Source organism: Cetorhinus maximus, chromosome 31 (genome assembly GCF_964194155.1).
Source record: "Cetorhinus maximus chromosome 31, sCetMax3.hap1.1, whole genome shotgun sequence".
In the NCBI taxonomy this organism is placed as follows: domain Eukaryota; kingdom Metazoa; phylum Chordata; class Chondrichthyes; order Lamniformes; family Cetorhinidae; genus Cetorhinus; species Cetorhinus maximus.
Window position 1 is genome coordinate 20,516,883 of NC_135909.1, and position 22,528 is coordinate 20,539,410.

At 42.9% G+C, this 22,528-nt stretch overlaps 1 protein-coding gene across 1 annotated transcript in view; it reads right to left on the reverse strand.

The window, feature by feature from the left end:
- Positions 1–22,528, reverse strand: part of LOC144670314 (histone H2B-like) — a 1,149,071-nt gene that overhangs the window by 830,703 nt on the left and 295,840 nt on the right. The gene's annotated exons all lie outside the window — the stretch shown is intronic.

Sequence of the window (22,528 nt, forward strand, 5' to 3'; positions counted from 1 at the left end):
CTGTGGCTGTGAACAGAGCTATAGAAGTTCGAAAGAAATAACAATTTCCTTCAAAGAGACATCGGTTGGAAAACAGGGCCGACAAGTGGTGGCTGAATTTTTTTGCAGAGAAGTATGAAGTGATTCATTTTGGTCGGAGGAACACAGGGAAAAAAGACAAAATAAAGTTTACAATTCCAAAGACGGTGCCGGAATAGCGGGAAATGATGTACATCTGCTTAAATCATTGAAGGTGGCAGTGCAGGTTGAAAGAATTGTTCATGAAGCATACAATATCCTCGGCTTTATGGCGAGGAACTTAAATTACCTCGATACATTGTAGCGGTAGGGGATATTTACCTTGGAGACGAGGAATCTGAGAGGAGATTTCTTAGAGTTCTTTGCAGTCCTGAGTCTTCTGGATAGAGGGTGGGTGATGATTTGTTTCGGAGGTGTTGAAAATGGTGCTGAACATTGAGCAATCATCAGCGAACATTCCCAATTCTGCTGGAAGGAAGGTCCTTGATGAAGCAGCTAAAGATGGTTGGGCCTAGGACACCACACCGAGGAACTCCCGCAGTGATGACCTGGAACTGGGATGATTGATCTCCACAACAACAATCATCCTTCTTTGTGCTGGGTATGACTCCAACCAGCAGAGAGCTCCCCGCCCCCCGGCCCACCGCCAGCCCCGCCTCCCCCCGGCCCACCACCAGCCCCGCGCCTCCCCCACCCCGCCCCACGATTCCCATTGTCTCCAGTTTTGCTGGGGCCCCATAATGCCACACAGTCAAATGCTGCCTTGATGTCGAGGGCAGTCACTCTCACCTCACCTCAGGTGTTCAGTCTGTGCGAAAAGCCGGCGGGGCAGGAGGTTGTTTTGTTTGCCCACCCACTCTGAATGTTGGGCTTGAGGTGTCGATCAGATTCGGAGGGAGGGTGACAACATTTCACTGAGGTTCAAGGTTGCAGATCAGACCTTGGCGGGATTGCTGCTGTGTTCCCAGGACGTGGTGTTCTCATTCTTAGAGCAACACGCTTACACTGAGGACAAGTTGCTCCATTTAAACTTAAATGGAGTTGAGGGATGTCAGAATCTGTTCACTTTTATTCACTTCTGCATCCTGGAGTAACAAAGTGGTTTGTAACTGTAAAAACAAAATCAAATTCAGAAGGTTTAGTCCAGTACTTTCACAATTTCCACTAATACAACCCTCAACATTATCAGATGCATTCCATTTGGTCCCACTGACTTATCAACATTAAGCACAGCCAGACCTTCTAGTACCTCTTCTTTAACATGGGTTACATGTAAAATAAGTAATTTGCAAATTGTCGCTGGAGGAAGTGAGCACTTTTATTGCAGAGGGTTTAAAGGAGAGGAGCAAAGCAATTGTGCTGAGGAAGTATGATTGTGCAAATAAAAATAACAATAAGTGGAATGAAGAGGGCGGGCTGTTCATGGGCTGATTGGAGAATTTCATTAGGGCTTATTCTTTGGAGATTATAAGGCCATTTTTCCACATCCTTATGGAGACTAATGTTGAAGGAAGCCTGTCTTCATCTATAAGGAATCATTGGCTTAGTTTATAAAAATAACGCAGATAGATGGGATTCAAAGAATTGGAGGGATATCACGTTGTAATGTGGAATATAAGATCTTGGTGAGGGCTCTGGAAAACCTTTAGGAAGAACACAAAGACTCTGGAGACCGTGCAGTGGATATTTACTGGAATGGGATTAGTGGTGAGGGATTCGGTATGTGGGTGGACTGAAAAATAAAAACTGGAGATGCTCTTATCAGAGGGAATGTTAAGGGAAGTTTTAGTACAGGTATTTAAGATCAGTCCAAGTATTTAGGATCAGCCCCGGTCTTTGTTTCTTATACTCATTGAACAATATTTTTTCCCATTGATGGAACGTTTGAAAACAAATGAATAGATAAAAAAAAATAATTCATCACCAAATGTCACTGTTCCATTCCAAACAGTTCCTGACTCGACGTGATAGATTTTTAGTTTTGTTTACAGTAACCGCATTTCCAACATTGCACACCTGGCTGCAATTTCAGAAGCTTCTTGCCAACACTTCACGGCTGGAAAAAAGGTTACGAGACCATGACTTAAAGCTAGGATCGGCTCTGAGGGGATGTTAAGATGAGGGATTGTGAAACCATTGTGCTTTTCACACGTCGGTTCGAATCAAGTTATTGGATATTTTTAGTTAATTGCTTCTTCCTGTTTGGGTAGGTTTTGCATAAAAAAGGTCTGGAATCGGATGCTTGTCAATGTCTCACTGGAGATGACAAGTGGCAAGTAACATTCACGCCACACAAGTGTCAGGCAATAATCATCTCCAAAAAGTGGGAATCCAAACATTGTCTTGATGTTCAATGGCATTACCATAACTGAATCCCCCACTATCAACATCCTGGTGGTTACCATTGACCAGAAACTGAACTGGAATAGCCATAATGGCTATAATACAAGGTCAGAGGCTAGGAATCGTGAGGGGAGTAACTCACCTCCTGACTCCCCAAACCCTGTCCACCATTTACAAGGCACAAATCAGGAATGTGATGGAACACTTACCACTTGCCTGGATAAGTGCAGCTCCCACAACACTCAAGAAGCTGGACACTGTCCAAGACAAAGCAGCTCGCATGATAGAGACCAATTCCACAAACATTCACTCCCTCCGCCGCCAACGCACAGTAGCAGCAGCGTGTACCATCTACAAGGTGCACTGCAGAAACTCACCAAGGCTCCTTCGGCAGCACCTTCCAAACCCTCAACCACTACCATGTAGAAGGGCAAGGTCAGCAGATAGATGGGAACACCGTCACCTGCAAATTCACCTCCAAGCCACACACCACCTTGACTTGGAATTATACCTCCGTTCCTTCATTGTCGATGGTAAAAACCCTGGGACCCCCTTCCTGCTAGTACTGTGGGCGTACCTACACCACAAGGACTGCAGCGGTTCAAGAAGCCAGGTCACCACCACATTCTGAAGGACAGTTAGGGATGGGCAATAAATGCTGTCCAAACCAGCGAAGCTCACATCCCTGGAATGAATTTTTTTTTAATTGGAAATTTTCAGACTTAATCAAAATTGATACTGAGCTATTACGGTCCTTTCCCCAGATTTTATTGGATTGATGAACAAATAGGATTCAGGAAAGGGAGCAGGACTTTTCCTTCCCTTTCACTCTCCGGATTTACAGTGGCTGAAAGAGCAACCGGAAAAGTTAATGGTGATGGAGCAGGAAAAAAATAACATTGTCCTTGCGGAAAACATTTAGTTTGACATTTTCTTGATAAGTTCAGTGAGTGAGCAAGTTTTAGTAAATGACGTTTAAAATGAAGGGCCATCTAATTAAACCTATGAAAGATAGAAAAGGTTGTTTATTTTTGTGGTGAGATGCTTGAAACTGTGGAGGAGCCGAGAGAGATATACAGACATCATTAAAAGCTAGTGGACAGGAAGGTAAAAATTATGCCTAAGGGTAATAGAATACGAAGTACTGGGTTTATTAATCCTGTGATGAACAAACCTGCTCCATGTTACAAGCATTTTCTGTGATTTAAAAAAAAAATCAGGTGACAATTCTTCATTGAAATACAGGAAATGCTGTTCAAACTGTACTTTCATGAGCTGTGAAACAAGAAAATCCCAATTTCCGCACATTTTGAAGCCAAGCGGGAGGAGATACCTGTTTCTCAATGATCTGATATTGGAGTTGATGAAGAAGGTTTTCTGAAGATCAATATGTTCCTTTTTGAAGCCCGGGAGGGGTTTGGTTTTCTATATTAAACTTTGGCCCTTGAGTAAGTTCTTTGTGTGCAGCTGTTTCTGGTGGTGTTACTGAGTCAGGAATGTTGGTCAGGGCAGCAGGAGAATTCACTGAGCTTCTTCAATAGCGCTAGGCAATTTTTCATCACTTCAAAAACCTGCCACCAGTTATTGGTCAGGATTACACAGAAGTGGTACACCGAGGATATTTACTTACAGAAATCAATACTTTACAAAGAAATAATTACTTCTTGTCATGAAAGTATTATAGTTTTCATAATATTTTTCTGGCTTATTGTGAAGTAATTTTATGGGGTAAGTATAGTTGGGTCTTTCTGTGTGTAATGTAGTTACATTTGGAGTCAAGTAGACTGATAGTTTAAACTCATCCAAAGAAGTTAGGTTGAATATCCTGTCTTCCATTCTTAATTCCCACTAGAGCTGTACTTTGAATATCCTGTCTTCCATTCTTAATTAGCACTTTTCTCAGACAAAACACCTCTTTGACCCTTTTGTCTGTGACATATTTTGATTATCTGCTCATCTCCACAATCACCACACCCTCGATGTCTCTCTCTCTCCCCCACCCCCCGCCCCCCACCCACCTTAAACCAATTTATATTTCTCCCTTCTTCTAACTATGCTTCAGTTCTGCCGAAGGGCCATGAAGGCTCAAAACGTTAACTGATTTCTTCTCCGCCGATGCTGCCAGACCTGCTGAGTTTTTCCAGGTAATTCTGTTTTTGTTTTGGATTTCCAGCATCCGCAGTAGCTTTTAGCTTTTTGTTTTTATAAAGAAGTTAGGTGCTTGACATGCGAATGAGTAAACATGGAAGCTGGGTTAGCATGTAAGGTGTGAAGGGAATTTGCATTTTTGGATAAAGAAAGGGATATTTGCATTTCAAAGGGATCTCAGTCAGTTTACAACTAGCCAGATAAGCAAGGCTAAGGAATATGTTTATTTTTCCCAAAGGTTACTGGAAATATTGGCGACATGGAAGTTTTTTCTATATTGTGAACAAGATACAATTTCAACGACATATGGGACTTTAGAATTTACATATTAAAAAGAGAGAAACATACATAAAGGAGAATGAAAGGTTATGTTGGAAAAGGCTATTTAAAACCTAACAGGAGTGTGTGAAATGGCCTCAATGAAGTCTCCGGCGTTTTTACGTAAGTCTGCTGTCGAACTAAATGGGAGTTGGAGAAAAGCCAAAAGGCATTCCACTCTCCAGGGTATTGTGTTAACTTGCTGAGTCTGCTTTAATTCTAAAATCTATTTCAGACCTTCAAAGGAGTGTAACTAGGGGGTCAGGTTAATGAGTAACTTGAGGAGTTATTATGGTACTATTTGTAGTCTTATGTATGTGCTTGACATCTTTTACTTTTAATAAACATATTAATTTCATTTTTAAAATTTCTAAATGTCCTGTCAGACCTATTGCTCCTGAATTCAGTGCATGCATCTCGTAATGAATACCAATTTCAAAACCCTTGAGATAACACGACCAAGCATCCCTCGTGGATTTGGTCCACCTGGTACACATCATCTGCCAAGTCATTACAGTCCCTCACACACTCCGGTCAATTAACGCCTGTACCCTTTATTGCTGATGGATTTCTTGTCATTTTGAATCCCACCTGAGTTGAGTTTTAAGTCAGATTTCATGTTTTCTGGAAAATAAAACTGATTCAGGGAAAAGGAACAAGCACTTTCTGTCAGAAAGGGGCAGTTAATTTCTGCACAGGAAACACCCACAAACAACAATGTGAACATGCTTTGGGCTGATGATTGAGTGCTCGGGGGCATAACTCCACTGCTCGTGTGTCTTCGGCACAGCGCCATGGGGTCACTTATGATAAAAAAAGAGGTTGGGCAGGACCTTGGTTTATCATCATTATTTGAGGACAGCACCTACAATAGTGCAGCCCTCCCTCAGTACTGTACTGGAGTGTCAAACTTCCTTGTTACACACAAATTCTGGCACGGGTTTTGGGGGCATACACTTATCTTTCAAAGCCAAATGCGACCAAATCAGCCCCACTGAAGTTTTTAACAAATCGCCCAATCCACAGCTACAGGACTGGGGCAATTCTGAGGTTATCTCCTGGCAGGTCACGTGACATATGAGGCCATAATGCATCACCACCAGGTTTGTGACTTGATTGAAACCCAAAATATTATCACAATAACGTGTCAAATAAATCTGTCATCTGCTTGACAACACAGCAGTAACACCTTCTGCATGACCAAGAGGAGAGCTAGGGAGACATGCACAAAACTAAATCCTTTAATAAAACAGTTCAAAAAACCATTTAGACTGAAATCCTGTGAGGAAAAGTGAAGTTATTTTTGAGAAATCCGCTCAGAGAGCTTCATTGGACAGGAGAGAAATCAGGCGAAGAATCCGAGGAAATCGACACCAGCGAACAAGTTGACATCAAAACTGGATCAACTCCCATGAAGATGAATGAGTAAAAGCTGAGACTTCAGTGCAGCATCAGTTGACCAAGTAGAGCTGTTGCCTGGATAAAGTATTCTGACAGGGTTTATTGAACTGAGTGGAATAGACAGATCTTTGCAGATCAACTCAATTATCTCTAGGTTTTTACTTGAAAACTTCCAGTTTGTTGAAAGATGGAATCCATATAAATTATAATTACAGTACAAATGAGTTGACAATTCAAACACAAAGGTTACTTTCAGGTAAGTTAAGTGGCACAAATACATTACATCCAAGAACTCGATTGACCTGCGAGCTCAAACACAGAAAAAGTAAATTGCAGAGTGAAGATTTTATAATGTGGATTTGTTGAAAGTGGGAATTAGGTGCAGAGGGGGAATGAGCTGCTGTGTAAATTAAACCGAGAGACAACAGCAAAGATACAAGCCGGAAGGAGGGGAACATTCTAAATAACGAAAACTTTAATTAAACAGGCAGCTCATTTCAGTGTAATTTTGGGAAAGCTGAACGCTGTTGCCTACACATCCTGTGCTTTGTGGAAAATCCGAAAACAGGCTAATGATAAATGTCAGATTCATAATAAATTAAAGAACCAAGCAGAATACAGAAAGTACAGAGGAGAGCTCAAAAAGGAAACTCTAACAGCAGAGGGAGTGTATGAAAAAAGATTAGCAGGTGACACTGAAGACTATTACCAAGAAATGGGCAGTCAATGAAAGGGAGGCTGTGGGGGCAGAGGAGATGGCTGAAGCTCTACGTGGCAGGAGAGATTAAATGATGAAAGAATTGCTGCTGCAAGGCAAAAGGGAGAGGTAAAGGAACATGTAACAAAAGCAGAGATGTGTCGAAAAGTGGTGCAAATGGAAAAATGAGGAGCAGATGCCATCCGAAAGCAAAAAAAAACGACAGAAAAGTGATTTTAAACCAAATGTGAAAAAATAATCAAAATAGGGACAGAGGTTACAGTACAAAGAACGTTAGAGATTGGAGCAGCAGTAGGCCATTCAGCCCTTCGAGCCTATTCTGCCATTAAACACGATCATGGCTGATCTGATTGTGGCCTCAACTCCATTTTCCTGTCTGTCTCCCACAACCCTTGACTCCCTCGTAGAATCTAACTCAGCCTTCAATATATTTAATGATTCAGCCTCCACCGCTCTCTCGGGAAGATAATTCAATGACTAACGATCCTTTGAAAATAAATTACTCCTCATCTCCATCGTAAATAGGGGACCCATTATTTTATAAACTATGCGCCCTAGTTCACACTGCAATTGTAATTCTTAGCACAATTGGGATTGTTTATTAAGTGTTGTCCAATTGTGGAATGAGAGTGTGGAGTAATGAACTGCCTGGTGGAGTATATAGTAGGGTTTGCCCTCATGGTTCACTGTGTCCACGTATACATGGGCTACCAAAGACTCAGAAAAGAGACGTCCCTTTATATCCTATCTCATCTCTGACTGATTCTTCACAAAATGAATTGGCCAAATGGTTGAGTGAGTTGCTACAAACAGTTCTGAGCGAGTTTTCCCCATACATGGAGCAGGGTTCCTTCTCCTTTGTGAAGCCCATACAGGACTTGCATATCAATAGCAATGGTGTGTGCATGTGCGTGTTGCTTGTTTGACATTGCTAGCCTCTTGATTAAGGTGCCATTCAAGGAAGCCATTCACATTTGAACCACGTCATTAATTCATGATGATCTAGTCTCACTGCCATTGTCTGAATTTGTATTCATTGAACATATGAACTCAACAACTCATGCAGTTGATTTCAGTTTTAATGACACCGTGTATGCCCAAAGAGATGATGTTGCCATGGGATACCGTCTAGGCCCAGCTCTTGTAAATATCTTTGCCCATTTCCACGGGAAACGTGTCTCCAATGAAATGACCCCTAACATCCTATCCCTTTCATGTCTCTGATACATTAGTTACACATTTTCTATATCTGCATCTGCAACTACATGTAAAAAAAAATCCTGTGATACCTTAATGGGCTCTAACTTGCTCTCTTCTCATTGAAATTGACCAGTCAAATGAGCCCCCTTTCCTCAATGTACTACTTGAGAAATCTGCCAATGCGTTCTCTACTACTGTCTACTGCTAGCCCACCGCCACTGTTGGGATTCCTACAGTTCCATGTGGTATAAGGTAGGTCTTATCGCCAAACTGATAGGTAGGGACCAGGCCATTTGCTAATCATGCAACATGATGCCAAAAACAGGCACTTCAAAGCTATCCTGCCGGATAATGGCTCACTCGATCAAATAATTGCTCACTGTATATAACACAAACTCAACAATGGGCCTAAGCCCGCCACTTTATTTTCTGAATAGTGTCCAGTCTACCTCAGATAACACTGGAATGGTTACGGTATCTCAAAAACGTGAACAACTAATAAAACTACCCGTTTCACAATGCTACTATGCAGTAGCAACACGAGTGGCATTCTCCACTAACAGGATGCTGCTGTCAAGACTAAAACAATGTTCTGCCAACAAGACAAATAACTAATGTTGTATATGAATTTCAGTGTCAGTGTGATGTGAGGTCTGTGGCCATATGACCCAATGACTGTTGGATCATATCAAACAGCTTAGGCCTTCAGCTGTTCACAACAGGCAAAGTACTGAGCATACTCACCAAGATCCTGCTTGAAAAGCTCAGAACATAGTATCCAACATTGGGTGTGATTTCACAGAAGGACAATACTTACTGACCAATCCTGATTATGCTAAGAATTACACGAACATCGGTTACGATCCCGGCTGATGGTAAAACTGGATAAGTTCCCAGAGTGAAACCTGGCTTGATAGAACCCAACATGTGTAGGATGTGAGAAAAGAGAAGAAATTCACAGGTGTTTGCTCATGAACTTTGAACACAAAGAGTAAAATATTTATTAAAACAAGAAAAACAAACTACATTAACCAGACAAAACAGTCAGAAAGATCTCAATACAAACAAAAGAAGGTGATTCAATTTCCCAACATTCCTTTGCCCAGCAATATCTTTACAGATGGATAAACCAGTGAAGATTTACCACGGGTTTGTCACAAAGGCCACTTTCTTGGGACTGGCACACGTGCAAACTGTTTTCTTCTGGTGAATTCTTGAGCATTTACTTGATCCTTCTCAACCAAGACTTATCTCACCCAAAATAACTGCACTTGATACTCACTGTTTCAGTAGCAACACCACCAAACTGATCACGACAATGAATCCAATAACTGACTCTGCAGTTAACTATTGTCCCAGTAGCCTAAGAAAAACTTGGTGGACAATCATTCCCTGATTCCTTCCCAGGGAAATGCCTGGAGCAATCAGAGTCGACTTGGCTGTTTGAAATAAGACAAAAGCTTGGCAGTTAACTCTTCCCTGTTGCATTCCCATGGCAATGCCTCTACCAATCAGCAAATATTTGTCAACGAATCAGCACCCCCTTCTCATGCAGTATAAATTTTTGTTCCCTTTGAGATTTGGTATACTTGTATCTGTTCTGAAAGTTAATGTCTTTTCAATGAGTTATTTAAGGTTTGTTAACATAATATGAATTACATTACTTAGCTTAGGAAAAGACGGTATTATTTGTTGTTGAGCACATATACATAGAGGTTAGCTGGGAAATACGATTGTGAAGCAGCAGAGCTGTGAGACTAAACAAGTAAATAAAATCTCTTGATAAATACAAACTCTGTGTCTTGGCTCAGCTTCACCAACTGGTTTGGATCCCATTAACACTGAAGAGGGAAAGACAAAAATTTTCAACATCATGTCCCTTTTTTCAGGAACACTCACGTTCTGTATTCCTAAGTGACAATTTCTACATAAATCTGTTACATTTCTAACCGTTCCCAGTTCCAATAAAATGTCATGACCTGAAGCCACAGGTGCTTCCAGATCTGCTGTGCATTTCCAGCATTTCCTGTGTTTATTTCAGATTCCCAGCATCCAGAATATTTTGCTTCTATATTTCCATTTTTTTATCGGTTGTTACTGTGGGATAAATTTTATATCTGCCTGGCCCTTGCACTGTGTCTGTGTTGGATATGAGGTGTACATGTCGGTCTCTAACATACATGTGTGCCTATGGAAAAGGACTGCCTGTGCAGACAGTTTCTACCCTGATCCTTACAACTCCTCTCACACCAAGTGAGATCAGACAGATACAGGCTCCCTTGCACAGATACAGAAAGATGTCACACAGACACTAGCATTAGTCTAATTTTGGGCACCAAACCTTTGGAAATACGTGAGGGTTTTAGAAAGAGTGCAGAAAAGCTTTATAAGAATGGTTGTAAGGGTGAGGGGCTTTAGTTACATGGAGAGATTTGAGAAGATGTGGTTACTCTCCTTCAAAAAGAGAAAGCTGTGAGGAGGTTTGGTAGAAATGTTCAAAATAATGAGTGTTCTAGACATAGTAGATAATGATAAAACGGTCCTGTGGGCAGTAGGCATCGATTTATGGTGGTTGGCAAAAGTACTAATGGAGGAATCAGGAAAAATCTTTTTATGCAGGAAGTCATTAGGATCTGCAACTCACTGCCTGAGAATGTGCTAGAGACAGTAGAAAGTGGGTTTGTCAAAAGGGAATTGGATAAGCACCTGAAGGGAAAAGGTTTGCCAGGCTGTGGTGAGAGGGCTGGGGATCAGAAGTAGCTGAGTGGCTCTGGTGGAGAACAACAACAGACACGAAGGGCCGAATGGCCTCTTGCTGTGCTGTAAGTATTCTAAGCGTGTATGTATTTAATTGTAGGATTCATTCTGTCTCACTATCTCTCTGGTAAAGGATTTGAGTGTCTGATTCATTATGTATCTGTCAGTCTCTAGGGATGTGTGTGTATGTTTCACTCTGTATTGCTGTCTCTGGTACACTGTGTGAGTGTGAGGTGAATATACTTCATTGGGCCATCTGGTCGAATTGGTACATTATTCCACAAGATACTCCACCCAGAATACTTCATGTACCATTATCTGCTGATCCATGAAATCCATTCTCCCTCCTATACTTACCTCGCTTTCCCTTAAATACAGCTGCGCTAATCGACTCAACTGCTCAAGGCGACAACAACTTCCAAATTCTACAGATTCCATAAATTATATTGAATTTTTTAATCGGATTTAATACTCATATCTCTGTGTCGACCCTATCACATCCCATCACTTATTCCTCACATTGGCCTGTTTCTGCAACACCAACAGTTCATGTGAGTTCCCTCCGCTATGTTGCAGTTCTCGGTTCTGGCCAGTAGAGGTCAGCACACTCTGCTAGGTCGAAGTTTACAGATCAGAGATGGACACAACAGGCAAGAATTGTTCACATTATATTGGGAGGGGAAGGGATTTATTCTGTATCTGTCACTCACTGGTGCTTTGTGAAAGACACTCTGAATCAGTCAGTCTTGTTTACCGTATGTGAGTGTGGATACATTCTCTGTGGAACTGTAGGTGAATGTTGAATTAATTCTGCTTCTGTTGATATCTGGTACAATATATCTGAGTCACAGTCAGTCTGTATCTTGCATTTCCAGGTGCTGCATGAGTGTTGGGTCACGTTTTGAGCCTGGCAGTGGAATGGTGCGTGTGCAATGGATGTGTTCTATCACTCACTTTCTGGTATTGCAAGTGAGCTCGGTACTCACTCTGACTTTCTTAATGGTGATGGTGGTTTTTGAGTGTGCATGTGTTTCACTCTTTGCCAGTCACTGCTATTGTATGTGAATGTGGAAACCATTCAGAATCTGGTTGTCTCTGGTATTCCTGGGAGTGAAGTTTCAGACTGCATTTGTTATTCACTGGAGCTGTGTATGAGTTTGGCAGGCATTCTGATCTGTCACTAGGGGAGTAGGTGAGTGTAGGATTCATATTCCAAATTTCATTGTCTGGCAGTCTATAGGAACTGGGCATGATTTTGTACCTGAATGTCTCTGGTGTTGTTTTTGAGCATGACAATCATATATATATCTGTCAGGCTCTCCTAATGTGTGGGTTTAATTCTGGATCTGTCAATGGCATTCTATGTCTGTGGTATTGTTATGTAGGTTGGGAATCACATGTGTCTTTCATTCCCTCGTGCTGTTTGTGAGCATGAGATTCATTCTATATCTGTCATTCGGATTAATTCTGTATCTGTAGTGTCTGCTACTGTATGAAATTGTGCGATTCAATTGGTATATTTCATTCACTAGTATTGTATGTGGAAGTGGATTTATTGTGAGTTTGTGCGTGTGTCTGTGTGTGTGTGTGTGCGTGTGGACTTCCATTTGTTTCTGTCAGCACTTGTTACTCTATGTGACTCTTGGACCCTTTCTACAGTCTCTCAGTGGTATCATTGGTGTGTCAGAAAAATTTTGTATCATGCACACTCAAATATTGTGAGTGAGTGCAGTGAACAGCTTGTGTCTCTCAGCATCTGGCACTGAACATGTGTTTGAGAATTATTCTCTATCTGTCAGTCTCTGGTACTCTGGGTGGGAATGGGATTTATCATGTAACCTTCAGTGTCTGGGATTGTTCGTAAGATTGGGTTAATTGTATATAAATTTCCAGCACAGCCACAGGCCACTAATGTGGTCAGTTTAAGCAAACTATATGTGGGAGTTTTGGCGCAGTATTAAATCTATGCCACTTTGAACACAATTGGGAAAGATAATGCATCCTTTAATCTGATACTGGATGGGTGTGCAAGTGTAACTCAAGTTGTACTAATCGATTTGATCTGTGACATTCAGTCTGATTCTGAGTAAGAACTTTGACATGAACGTAAAATGGAGCTCAGTCTGGAATTGTTACAGTATTTCCATTTGACACTGTGTGAGGATGGAGGATTAGTATGTAATCTATAGCTCAGTTCATATTCATCAAATTGATATTGTCTATTTTAGTTTCATAATCAGGGTGAGTTTTAAACTAGAAACTGAATTTCTGTCTCAGGTTATCCTAGCTTTCAGGATATCTCAAACTGATAATGTACTTGAGATTTGAATTTGTATCTCAGATATATGTCACGACACATTATGGGAATTAATAGTGCAATTTATAAACTCATGGCATGTGCGAATACTGGACTGGTAATTAACATGAATCTCAGCGTGCATCATTAAGGTTTAGCCTGTGAGCTTGTAACTGGAAACATGTCAGTTTCACCTGATATTTAACTTGTAGCGAAGGCAGCACTATTGTGAGACTGACCCAGTGAGAATTTGATAGTGGGTGAGAATTTGGACTGGGATTTATGGACACTCCAGTCTGCGGGTGAAATGGATACTACGTCTATCTCTCCTGCTCTGTTTGATTCGTGGATGGAAAATGACTCAGGATGTATTTATGCTGCCTGAGACTGTGAAACTGATGACCTGTCTGTGTCTCTGTGCTCTGTCAGTGATAATGTACATACTGTGTGTGAGAAGGAACTGGCGGGAAGCTTCATTCCAATTTGGCTGGACGAAACATCTCATTTATTCTGGTTCCTTCAATTATTTGCCTGCTGGAAAAAAGGATATTTTAGAATTCATCTACAGGTGAGGTATAAGATACTGATTCCATGAGTTTAATCTCTCGATCAATAATCATTATGAATGGTCTGGGAAGTCTGGGAAGAGTGCCCTCTGCAATTACCGTCGCCGTGAAGCAGTCTCGGAAGAGTTTCCTTAAATTCGGCCAGTGGTCAGGGACAGGAGGGTGTGACTATGAGTGGCACAGGTAGAGGAATCCAGGAAGTAGCACTGCAGGAGCCTCAGTCCTTGCCATTAACCAACAGGTTCGAGATTCTTGCTCCCTGTGTGGACAAGAGCGGGGACTCTAGGGAGGATGAGCAAACTGACCATAGCACCATGGCACAGGGAGCCATTCAAGTGGGGGGAGAAAAGAGAAATGTAGCTGTACTCGGGGATAGTATAGTTAGGGGAATGATACTGTTCTCTGTAGCCAGGATTGAGAGTCCCGAAGGCTGTGTTCCCTACCTGGTGCCAGGGTTAGGGATATCTCATCTGGGCTGCAGAGGAACTTGGAGTGGGTGGGGAAAGATCCAGTTGTCGTGGTCCACGGAGGCACCAACGATAGAGGTAGAACAAGGAAAGAGGTTCTGCTGAGGGAATACAAGCAGCTAGGGGCTAGGGGCTAAATTTAAAAGCAGAACCAACAAGGTAATAATCTCCTACCTGAGCCACAAGCTAATTGGTATCGGGTCAATAAGATTAAAGAGGTGAATGTGTGGCTCAAAGTTTGGTGTGGGAGAAATGGGTTCAAATTCATGGGACATTGGCACTAGTACTGGGGAAAGAGGGAGCTATTCCATTCGGATCAGCTCCACTTTAATCAGGCTGGGACCAGTGTCCTGGCGAATTGTATAACTAGGGTTGTAGATAGGGTTTTAAACTAAATAGTGGCGGGGGCTGGGGTTCAGTTGCATGGAAAGAGAAAAATCAAAGTTTAAGGAGAGGGTAAGAGTGCAGGTTAGTGACGAGGCTGATTGTTCCCAAGAAGTGAAAGGAATGGACAGAGTGTGTGAACACCATATTGCACCAAAGAATCATAAAAGCATAGGGACAACTGAGAACAGGGCAAACTTAAAGGCTTTGTATCTGAATGTGTGTAGCATTCAGAATAAAACTAATGAGTTAAAAGCACAAATAGAGATAAATAGGTTTGACTTGGTGGCGATTACTGAGACGTGGTTACAGGGAGAACAGGTATGTGAGCTGAATATCCAAGGGTACTCAGTGTTTCAGAAGGATAGGCAGGAAGGAAAAGGAGGTGATGTAGCATTGTTAGTAAAGGAAGAGAACAGTGCTATAGTGAGGAATCAAATAGGCACTGGAGAGCAAGATGTAGAGTCAGTGTGCGTAGAAATAAGATTTCATGCATGAATTGCTGAAAGCTAGTATACAGGCTCAGCAGGTAATAAGAAAGGCAAATGGATTTGTGGCATTTATTGCTAAAGGAATAGGGTATAAGAATAGAGAATTGTTGTGGCGACTTTACAAGGCATTGGTGAGACTGCACCTGGAGTACTGTGCACTGTCTTGGTCCCCTTACTTGATGAAGGATGTATTTGCATTGGGAGCAGTTCAGAGGTGGTTCACTAGATTGATTCCAGAGATGCGGGTCTTGTCATAAGAGGAGAGATTGAGCAGTTTAGGCCTAAACTCGCTGGAGTTTAGAAGTGTGAGAGGAGACCTAATTGAGGTATATAAGATGCTAAAGGGGATAGACAAAGTAGACGTGGAGCGCATGTTTCCCCTTGTGGGGCATTCTAGAACGAGAGGCAATAGTTTTAGGCTGAGGGGTGATAGATTTAAATCAGGGAAGAGGAAGAATTACTTTTCTCAAAGGGTTGTGAAACAGCTGAATAAATTTAAGGAGGAGATAAACAGATTTTTAATTAGTAACGGGTTGAAAGGTTATGGGGAGAGGGCGGGAAATTGGAGTTGAGGCTGAAATGAGATCAGCCATGATTGTATTGAATGGCGGGGCAGGCTCGAGGGGCTGAATTGCCTACTCCTGCTTCTTGTTCTTATGTTCTTATGAATGGTTTGAGAGGCTGTAGCCAGATTCTAGCTCTGATTGGACAGACCCTTCTCGATCCAATTCTCAACTAATCAGAGAGCCAGGTAGAAGAAACTGTAAGTTCTGACTGGCTTATATTTTCATATTTGAAAAGCCTGCCAATTTCAGATCATGTGTGGATAATTCTATTTCCAGCAATTTCTGGTACTGAATGAAACTTTGGGATTCATGCTGTACCTTCTAATTCTGTGACTTGTACATGAGAGAGGTTTGTTCTGTATCTGTCAATCTCCATTTTTTTTATGTGATGGTGGAATTAATTCTCTATCTGCTAATCTTGTACCATGTGAGACTATAGGATTCTCTCTGTATCTGTCACTTGCTGAACTGCATGTGTGTGAGGGATTTATTATGTATCTGTCAGTCTCTGTTTCTGTATGCATGTGCTGATATCAACCTGTACTGCCGAGTCTCTGCTCTGCTCTGTGAGTGTGGTCACATTCACTGTCTGTCATTGTTGTGTGTGACTGTGGGATTCATTCTGTGATCATCAGCCCTTGGGACTCAGCCAGTGTGAGAGTCAGTCTGCATCTCTCCATCTCTCATCCATTGTCAGGTTAATTCTGTAACTGACATTCATTGGAGCTGTGTTGTTATGGCCTTAATTCTGCATCTGTTAGCCTCTGGTTTGGGATGTGGATTTAGGACATATTCCATATCTGACAGACTCTGGTGCTGAATGTGACAATCAATTTAACTTTCTATCTGTCAGTCTTAATGCAAAATAATTTGTAATTGTGTATCTGTCTGTCTATGGTACTGTATGTGAGTATGGGATGAATTATGTACCTGTCAGTCATGGAACTGAATGTGATTTTGTGACCCATTCCATCTGTCAGTCCCCAGAATTACAAGTGAATGTGGAGCTCATTCGGAAGCTGCCAATATCTGGAAGTGAGTGTGAGTTTGAGGTCAGTTCTGCAGTCATCTGTCTTTGACTACATGTGTGCTTCATTCATTCTGTATGTAACAGTCTCTGGGCCTGTAACCAAATGTTGATTTCTCTCTGTATCTGTCAGTTGTGGGACTGTGTATGAGTGCAGGATAAATTATATGAATGTCATTCTCTGATACTATGTGAGTGTGGGATTCGCTTTGCTTCAATATATCACTTGTGAAATAAAAAAGTGTTCTATTCCGTGCTTCCTTTCAGTTACCTGTAAAGTGCAATATTGTTGCATTCAATCTGTATGTGTCCAAGTCTTGTCTTGCATGTGGATTTATTATTCTTTCTGTATCAGTAGGTCCAAGGTAATTTACATGAGAGGGAGATTAATTGCAACCGTAACATCTGTGAATGTGGCACTCAGGCTTTTGCTGTCCATATCTGGAAATAATTGTGTCACTGATGTTGATTTTACTTTTTTCTTCATCTATTAATGTCTGTGAATGAGATTTGTCTTCTGCCTGTCAGTCGGTGGCACTTTAAATGACTGCTTTTGGTCTGTGCCTTATTGTCTTTATCTGTGTGTAGTCCTGTGGGGTTTCTTTTCTACATTTCAGGGTTTGGTCCTCTGTATAAAGTGGGATTAATGCAGTGTATGTCAGTTTCTGGTGAGTGTGGACATACCTCTGTATTAGTCAATCTCTCAAACTGAATGTGAGTGTGCATTAATTCAGTTTTTATCAGCATCTGGCCCACACTGAGGGTGGGAATCATCCAATATTTGTCAGTTTCTGGTATTGTATGTGAATGTGCTGCTTCATTCTGAGTCATTGCCTTGTAAAGGGTGTGTGTGGGGGGTTTATTTCTACCTGTCACTGTGCAATACCGAATGGGATTATGAGCTTCATTCTGTATTTTTCAATCTCTACTGCTCGATGTGAATGTGTTTATTTTTGGCCGTCAGTCTCAGGTACAATAAGAGACTCTGGAATTTATTATACCTTTGCCAGTCTCTGATAGGGTATGTGGCATTGGGCTACATTCTACATCTTTTACTCAATGGCAATGCAAATGAAAGTAACTTTAATTCTGTATTTGTCAATCCCTGGATTAAATGTGTATTTGGAATTTGTTGTTCTTATGTCTGTTTCTAGACTTTCATGTGTGTGTGGGGTTCATTCTCGATCTATGTGTCTCTGCCATTGAATGCAAGTGTGGGAGTTTTCTGTATTGGTACCTAACCTGCATCTCAGGCATGATCTACAGGCTACATTCAGTAGTTCTGTGTGAGTTGTGCAGTGGTATTAAATTTGTATCTGTGAGAACAAATTGAAGTGATAATATTCGCATCAATCTGATGCATGGTCCATTATGTAATTCCTGCAGTTTGAAAAAAACGGAATTCATACTTTAATTGTATATTCTAGTCTAACACTTCGTCAGATTTTGGAACTGGTATTTAATGTGTAGCTCACTCTACATTCTGTGGTGCTTAGTAGCAATTCATCCTGCATCTTACAATAAGGTAAATGTTGTCTGATGTAGTTAATAACTGGCCAAGGTGACTCCGTGTATTTAAATCAAATAGTGGCTGTGCTTTTGCCCTGGGATTGATGTACCTAGTCCTCAGGTGTACTGGGTTGGAGGGAAATGGAATCAACTTCCCCATCCAATGATCTTTTTGACTCTTATATTGAAAGGGCGCCTCTCAACCTTGGGGTCTATGTCGGTCTCTATATGATATATTTTGGCCTAAAGACCTGGCAGTATCTCGATGCTTTGTGAGTGATATTGTACTTACTGTGAGTTGGAATCATCACGCTACACTTTTCCTTGTTTCGAGGAATCATCCGGTTCCTTCAATTCTTTCCGTACACACAGAAAACAGAACTCCATTACCCGAAGAATAGATGAAGTAGAAGATACAAAAGTGATCAATGTATTTTAAAAATAACTTATTATAATGAACAATCAACAAAGCAAAACTAGCAGCATATCAGTGTCTGACCCCATCACGGTACTGGAGCAATCTGTTTCTGCTCATCTGCTATTTTGAGCGGTTTTACAACAATTTGATGACATTAGAAACAACCTGTCCTGTGCACTGCTCCTTGAATTAGACTATCCGATGGAGGAGTGACTTTCGCAAGAGTCAGGTTTCTATTTGCTGCTCCCTTTCAACTAACAGTGGACCTGGAAACAAGCAGGCACAGTTTTAAATGTCTCTTTCACACTTCTCACCTGGTGCCTGAAATTGATCTTCTTTGTGTAACTGGAAACATTGTTACTGTGCGGCTATTTCCCCCGCCATTCTCTGTCCAATAACAAGGGACAGTGGGAGCCGGAACTAAGCCAGGAAGCTTCACTCGGGTTTGGGGAGAGAAAGCAGCAATGATCTTCAATGGCGAGTTCTTCTCACTCTGTCCAGACACTGCTCGAGAATGGCCTCTCCCTTCCCCCCGCTCACTCCATGTTCCGGGAGCAGCTCGTGTTCCAGGGAGCCCATTAAAAACAGCCGCCGCCTCCGCCTCAGCTGCCCGGACACTCAATGCCAATCTCTGAGCATATCTGCGGACGCGGCTCCAAACCGATGCGCTGCTTTAAGCAGATGCTGTTTGTTCACTTCCCTCTGGGGCGGTGATGTCTCCGATCGCTGCTGAATTAAACCCTATTCCGCTCACTGAGTGAATGACGCTCTCAGCCATTGTAGGGGGAGGGGTTGCGCATGCGCTCTTATCCTCATTGTGACGACACCGGGGAAGGGTGCGCAGAACTCCGCGGCGACAATTCAAACGCTAAAATCAATGGGAATTTTGCCCATTTCAATCTCATCACAGAGAGAACAAAATCTCCGAACCTGTGTCGGCGCGGGGGGCAAGGGGCGTTGGGTGCGAGTGGACGTGTGTCGGGGGTACACTGGTGGGTAAAGGCCGCTTTACAACATCAATTTTAACCCGAGATTCCCCCAGACAGCTTGTAAAATGCTGGAACCGTGTGTGTATGAGGATGGTGATGTTACTGAGGATGATTCCTGTTTTAGAATAGACTGTGTTTAGGTCGGAATATTACTGAGTGTTAATTATAACGAGAGCATATTTCAAAGCCCCGGGTTTGCGGAAACTCCTGACTGTGAAGCCCGGGTCTGTCCGGGTTTGTGTCTCGGTTCCATTGGTAATAAACGGGTTGAAATTGGCGTTGCAGAAACTGGAGGAGGAGCTGAAAGATCAGGGGCTGTTCTCTCTCTGTCTGTCACTCCGGCTCTCTCCCCCCTCCCGCTCTCTGTTTAATCTTCACTCTGTCTCCTCCCCTCCCTGCTCTCAAACCGCGTTTTTCAGTCACGTCAGGGCGGGCTCTTTAAAAGAGGAACGTGAAGCAGCTTGTGTCTCATATTCTGCAGCGATCTGAGTGAAGAATCATCATGTCTGGCAGAGGGAAAGGAGGCAAAGGACTGGGTAAAGGCGGAGCAAAGCGGCACCGCAAAGTGCTTCGTGATAATATCCAGGGCATCACCAAACCAGCAATCCGCCGCCTGGCTCGCCGTGGCGGTGTCAAGCGGATCTCGGGTTTGATCTATGAGGAGACTCGCGGGGTGCTGAAGGTTTTCCTGGAGAATGTGATCAGGGATGCGGTCACCTACACTGAACACGCCAAGCGCAAGACGGTCACTGCCATGGATGTGGTGTACGCTCTGAAACGCCAGGGCCGCACTCTCTATGGATTCGGCGGCTAAACAACTCGACCCTTTCTACCAAACACACAACAAAGGCTCTTTTCAGGGCCACCCACCACCTCACAGAGAGAGCAGAGACCTGGGAACGGGAGCTGGGATGGGCTGTTATCGGGAATGTTAGTGAGTGTCTCAAACAGAATAAAGAGGACTAACGAAGAGTGAAACGGACTACAAACGCTAACTCTTTTCTATCCACAGAAGCTGTGAGACATACGGAGGTTTCCAGCATTTTTTGTTCTTAATTCAGATTTCCGGCATCCGCAGTATTTTTCATTTATTTTAGTGCCTGATTTGTTCCGGTGTTCGGGGGGATGTGCTAAGTAACTCGATTTAATCGTTGTTTATTAACCTGGATGGCACATTCTCCACTGACGCTGAAAAGCCTCTCCACTACTTCACATATTCCAAATGTTTTATTCTCGGTGACACCAGCCGTTCAATGCGTCAGTGGAGTTGAGGTTACAATCAGATCATCCATGATTTCACTGAATAGGATCAGTCTCGAAGGGCTGAGTGGCCTCCTCCTGCTCCGAAACTCAATGTTCCCACGTCTGTTCGTGAAGTTACTGACAGGGTTTGGGAAACTGAACAGTTTCAGCTCAGCCACTCGGCGACCTGGAATTCCCGCAGTCTGAGCCGGACTCTAGCTCTGATTGGTCACCGTCTTCTTTGTTTAATTCTTAACCAATCGCAGAGTCATGTGGATGAGGTCGAAAATTATGATTGGTTTATTTTCCTTCGAATTCGAAAAGCCCGCCAATTCCAGTGTTGGAATATACAAGATAACCCTAATTTTCAGGCAACAATTTTTAATCTCTCACTTTATGATCTGTTATATTGCACTCCCTGTCACAAAATCTTGGCGCTATTTTAGGAACAGTCTGAATTTGTCAATCTCCTTTCAGGAAATGAGATCTGTCAGGCCGGGAACAGCGGGAGAATCGAGCCGGTCCCTTTCCCCGCTCAATATCGTCATGATCTGCCCAGAAAGAGGGCAATGGGAAGGGGTCTGAAGCCCCCAGCACCGGTTCCATTTTATTACCCACTCCAGACCTCGAAGCGAGCGGTGATTTTAAGGTTTGGTTGTGCTGTAGGGAGCAATGGACAGTCCTTCAATTTTTGCCTGCGAAATCCATCACTGACTGTACACAGTTCACACAACAGACTGGTGTTTCTGTCCAAAAATGTGGAGGTTCACCAGGATGATGCCGGGTTTAAAAATTGTCGGAATAGGTTAAATGAACAGGAATTTCATTCGGGTTAGGAAATAATGATTTGCAGTGAAAATTTTTAATTTTAAAAATGGAAGAACAAAGTCTTCTGATGTCGAGGCGGTAAACAGCTGGAAATAAAGGCGGAATTTTTCAAATGAGCGATTAAAAACAACTCGACCAATGGAGACCTGAGTTGCCAGGGGATAGTTCATTGGTTAGATTTTGGATAAAACTGCCTGGGCGTATGGCTGCAGCCAATTACTGTTCGGGGCGGTTCCTCACAGAGTTTAAAAAGGCGGGTTGGAGAACAAACTATCTTAATAGTTCTGGCATCTCAGACTGTGGTGAATCTATTCAGAAAATGGCCAGGACCAAGCAGACAGCGCGCAAATCGACCGGAGGGAAAGCTCCCCGCAAACAGCTGGCTACCAAAGCGGCCCGGAAGAGCGCTCCAGCTACGGGCGGAGTGAAGAAGCCTCATCGCTACAGACCCGGCACTGTGGCTCTGAGGGAGATCCGCCGCTACCAGAAATCCACCGAGCTGCTGATCCGCAAACTGCCCTTCCAGCGCCTGGTGCGAGAGATCGCTCAGGATTTCAAGACAGACCTGCGCTTCCAGAGCTCGGCCGTCATGGCCCTGCAGGAGGCCAGCGAGGCTTACCTGGTGGGGCTCTTTGAGGACACCAACCTGTGCGCCATCCACGCCAAGCGAGTCACCATCATGCCCAAAGACATCCAGCTGGCCCGCCGCATCCGCGGGGAACGCGCCTAAAACCCGGCTTCAGCACCAAGTACAATAACGGCTCTTTTAAGAGCCACTAAATCGACAGATGAAAGAGCTGCGATTTCCTGTTGGCCACTCCAGCACTTAGACATTGCTTAGA